This window comes from Arachis ipaensis, chromosome B05 (genome assembly GCF_000816755.2).
Source record: "Arachis ipaensis cultivar K30076 chromosome B05, Araip1.1, whole genome shotgun sequence".
Taxonomy (NCBI): domain Eukaryota; kingdom Viridiplantae; phylum Streptophyta; class Magnoliopsida; order Fabales; family Fabaceae; genus Arachis; species Arachis ipaensis.
In genome coordinates, this window is record NC_029789.2 from 138,744,675 (window position 1) to 138,749,762 (window position 5,088).

The window sequence follows — 5,088 nt, forward strand, 5'->3', positions numbered from 1 at the left end:
CATTTGAACTATAACTCATTAGCAAAGAAAGGAATACTCTTAATTATATATTAAATAAAATAATTATTTATTAGGCTCATTCTTATACAAATAAAAATTTCTGTTAGTTTTATATCTGTAATATTTTATACCAATTAACTTTAAAGTTTAATTATTTTTTGAATAAATTAATAAAAAAGTAATACAAATAATTGTTTAAATATAATTGTATTTTAATTTTTTATTCTATTACGTACACGTTGAGAATAATTTGAAATAAAAGATAATGGACTTGTTGTAACTGCCATGCATTTTGTGCTTTGAATGTGTCGTCATCTGAGAATCATGGCACCTTCATAGAGACTGGAGTTCTTCTACAAAATCGATTTTGCATTTAGAGTTAGCCAATCAACAGCGGTGACAGACACAGACAGACTTCTTCCTCCTCTATGGCAACGATTTTTCGGACTTTGAAAGTTATTCATGGAAGAGTTGGAAGGGAGTGAATTCAAGAGCGTCAAAATCTGTAGCTAGCCACAAGCCCACAACGTCTAAAGATACTTGAAGACATCACATCGGTAATAACAGAATAATAGAGGAATTCGATAAATTTTTTTGAGTATTTTTGTGGTGTAAAGGTCGTCCTGTATTAAATGAAGGAATTAGTTTTTTTTGTCAGTGTTAATTTTTTGTTCAGCCCATGACCAAAAAAATAATAACAATAATAAATAAATTTAATTTACATGATAACTTTTAATAGTAAGTTAACTTTTAAAAAGTGCTGCACTCTCTACTTTATTTGAAGTGCACTAACTTTTACCTATAACATCTATCACTATTTCAAATTTGCTAATTTTATCTTGAGGGTTTTTGGAGCTCAACCCTTGTTCTTGTGGTCATTTGGAACTAGGCAAAAGAGACTATGGTAGAGAACCAAGACGAAGGCCATAGAAGAAGGGTGAAGCACGATGAAAATGTTGACGATGGAATAAGATGGTGGAGATTTAGTAAGAAAAGTAGATGAGATGTTGGTAGCAGACTCATGTGAAAGAATTGGATATCAAAAAAATAAAAAAGAAAAAAAAACACAAAGCCAAAAAGGGAGTAGTCGTCGGCGTTGTTGGTTGATCAGCAATCGACGCGACTTTGGTGGTTGAGAAATTATAATCCTTAGACTGCGTTTAGAATGAAGACTGAGAAGAGAGAAAGACTGAAAAATAAAAATTAAATTAAGTTTCTGTATTATTTTGGTATAAAATGTACTGAATCGAGTTATGTTTCAGTAACATGTTTGGTTTAGTATAAATATAAATATTAGAGAGTGGATTTAGAATTTAAAAAGTTAAATAAAATTATTTTTTAAAAAAATATTAATAAAATTTTTGTCTTGGTCTATGGCAAAATTTAATGCAATGATGAAAACATGTTTGTCCAATAGACGATTTAGTACTTGTTTTTGTCCAATCCGTCGTGGATCGAAGCTCCATTTAAGGGTTTGTCGCTGGCCAATAGGTTGCTGCGTGCACAAGGCAGGATTCGAACCCCCGACACTTGTTTAAACGGACGAGTGAGCTGACCACTCGACTAACCCAAGTTGATTACCGGATATTGAGTTACTCTATGACCAAATAAAACCTCCACAAGGCCTATAAACTTAAGCCCAAAAAACACAATACTTTTGGCCCTGGCCGAAGACTGTCCAAAGACAAAACTGCCATTTGATGAAGGAGAGTGTGTTAAAAACAATTAAAGTCCAAGACTAATATATATATATATAAAGACAAAACTACCCTTTGATGAAGGAGAGTGTGTTAAAAACAATTAAAGTCCAAGACTAATCTTCATAGTAATACAAATAGGGAGCTCATTTGCTGACGTGGCGCTCATACGTTGATTCTGGGAGTTTATTTGCTTACGTGTCGTCACTAGAAATTTTTAGATTTATATTTATAAATTATAAATTATTATTTGCTTAGGTTGTTATTTTCAAATTTTAAATTTGGGTTGTTTTAGTTACGTTGTTATTTTTTAAATTTTAAATTGTTTTATTTGTTTGGGTTGTTGTTACGGTGGGTAACCGGAGATTAATGGGCTGGATGGCGTTGGTTGGCCCAAACGTATGAAGGAGGTGGCTTTCGAGTGGATCTGTTATTCGGTGTTCCTCCGTCCGACTTGTAACTTGTAAAAAATGGGGGGTGGTACCTGCAAAGACACTCCGATGCCTAAGTTAGCAAGGTTTTTCATATGACAAAATCCTTCAGTGGGCTAAACAATAAACAACAGTGGGTGTCGTTCCGAGCCATACAAGGTCGGAGAATCTTCACCCTTTTTGACGAATCCTTTCACGACTTCAAGAACTACTTTTTCAAAGTGCAAGCTGTAGAGGGTCACCACCCCTTTTTCCTGGATGATAATTCCTCTCCCGATTTCCTTTATATTGGCTGGAGGCCTCCCCCTGCGAGAAATATGGTCTGGATGACCTAAATGAGGTAGAAGCAGCCATTGTGGGGTTCCTCCGAGAAGTGTGGGGGAGGGCCCCATACTTGGACACAAAAAAGTTTCTCCAGGGGTCTCCGACCTTTGTTCAGGCACAGCTAGGTAGCTTTTATTTGAATTTGTTAGATTACCGACTTGTCTGATTGACCTCCCCGACTTGTCTTAATCTATTATCTATTGTTTTTTCAGAGATGGCGAAGGCAAACGCTCAGGAGTCTTACCAAAGAGTCCAGGAGGCTAAAGCAAGGTCTTGATGGGATATTTTCGCGGAGAAACGAATTTGCCAAGCTGAGGGAGGAGAGAGATAATCTTCGGGAGAGTGGGAGGAAGTTGCAATCCCAATGCAACATGGAGGTGGATTTGAGGAAGGCAGCGCAAGCCAGCTACAACAGTTTATTTGATGATCTTGTGTCTGTAAAGAATGACTTGCTGAATGCCCGAAAGGCCTATACCGAGTTAGAGGACTCTATTGCAGATGGTGCTGATGAGGCTTGGCGGGTTTTTAAGGAACAGGTCGGAGTCATTGCTCCTGACTTGGACCTTTCTCCTTTGGACCCTGATAAGATTGTTATTGATGGTGCCATCGTGGATCCTCCTGTCCCCGTGGTGGAGTCCGAGTCCGATTTGAAGACTCGGGGGCAGAGGATCATAGAGTCCCCTCCTCGCTCTAAGGACGCTCCGGGTTCTTCTACTGCTTCTCCGACTTCCTCTCCAGCCCTTGCTCCTGGCGTTCCTTCCGACTCTGCTAGTGGTGCTCCTTCTACTCCTCTTGCTAAGAAGTGATTTTGGCTATTGGGGCCCGGCCTGTGGGCCCCTCTTTTAAACTCTTTTATATTTATTTGTTGATGTTTGCAACAATTTTTTTGCCTTTTAGGGCCGTAAACAAAACAAATTTTCGATACCCTTTTTAATAAGGGTTTAATTTAGCGTTTAAATAAATGCCCTTTTTTGGATAAGGGTTTTGAGTTACCTTATGCGCGCATGCTTTTCTATTCGTGGTTCTTTTGACTTTTTGATCTTTTCTGGAAAAAACCTTTTCTTTGGGGCTTGCCTGCTTTTCTGAATCTTTTTTGATCTTCAAGGCAGCCTTATAACTTTTTCTTAGTTTTTCCTATCTCTTTTTGTTATTCCTAGTACTCAATTTTGTTTCGTTGAGTTTTTCGTGACTTAGGCTACTTTTGCGATTCATTTTAATTTTACTCGGCTTCGCTTTCCGACTTATGAGTCGGACTCCCAAGTTTATCATGATCGACTTCTATAGCCTCTTTACGCCGACTTGTACCTCGTCGTTTTATCCTGACGACCATCTAGGTCGGTTCATGGGATTTTCACATTTTGTCGAGCTTAAATCGGCGCGTTTCATAGAAAGAGAATAAAAAGGGAATTTAAAAGAGATATTTAAAATGAAAGAGATCTTTATTAATTGAGGAGGTACCTTCTTGCTACTAAGGGCTTTTGATAATTTATTTTCCCTTAGCCCCTACTATGATGCCTCGTTAAAAACCCTTCTCCAGAAAAAACCCTTTAATTTTGGAAAAAAATCATGAAGTTGGGAAAAGAGTACATCAGGGAGTAGGGTTCGCTTTTTAGCTGTAGTACCTTTTCATATTACAAGCATGCCATGATCTTGGTAACTCGTTGCCGTCAAGGTCGGTTACCCTATAATAGCCTTTTCCTAAGACCTCGTTGATCTTGTATGGTCATTTCCAATTTGCAGCGAGCTTTCCTTCCCCAGATTTGTTGACTCCAATGTCGTTTCTGATTAAGACCAAGTCGTCTGGGGTGAAACTCCTTCGAATGACTTTTTGTTGTATCTCGCGGTCATCCTTTACTTCAACGCTGCTTCTCTTATCTGGGCTTCTTCTCGGATTTCGGGAAGCAAGTCGAGCTCCTCTTTGTGCCCCTGTATATTCCTGATCTCGTCATGGAAAATCACTCTTGGGCTTTGCTCATTGACCTCTATTGGGATCATGGCTTCTACGCCATAAACTAGTCGGAAGGGTGTTTCTCCAGTGGCGGATTGGGGGGTTGTTCTGTAAGCCCATAGTACTTGTGGGAGCTCTTCATCCCAAGCTCCTTTCGCATCTTGTAATCTTTTCTTCAGCCCTGCCAGTATGACTTTGTTGGCTGCTTCGGCTTGCCCATTGGCTTGTGGGTGTTCCACTGAGGTGAACTGGTGTTTGATGTTCATACTGGCTACTAGGCTTCTAAAAGTGGAGTCGGTGAACTGGGTTCCGTTATCTGTGGTAATGGAATAAGGTATCCCATACCTTGTGATTATATTTTTGTAGAGGAACCTCCGACTTCTTTGTGCAGTGATGGTGGCCAGTGGTTCTGCTTCTATCCACTTTGTGAAATAATCTATTCCCACTATTAGGTATTTGACTTGTCGTGGCGCCTGGAGAAAAGGACCTAACAAATCCATTCCCCATTTTACAAAGGGCCATGGGGGAGGTGATACTAATGAGCTCCTCTGGGGGGGCCACGTGGAAATTTGCATGCATTTGACACGGTTGGCACTTTTTCACAAAGTCTGTGGCATCTTTCTGCAAGGTTGGCCAGTAGAATCCAGCTCGGATCACCTTTCTGGCTAATGATCTTGCTCCGAGATGG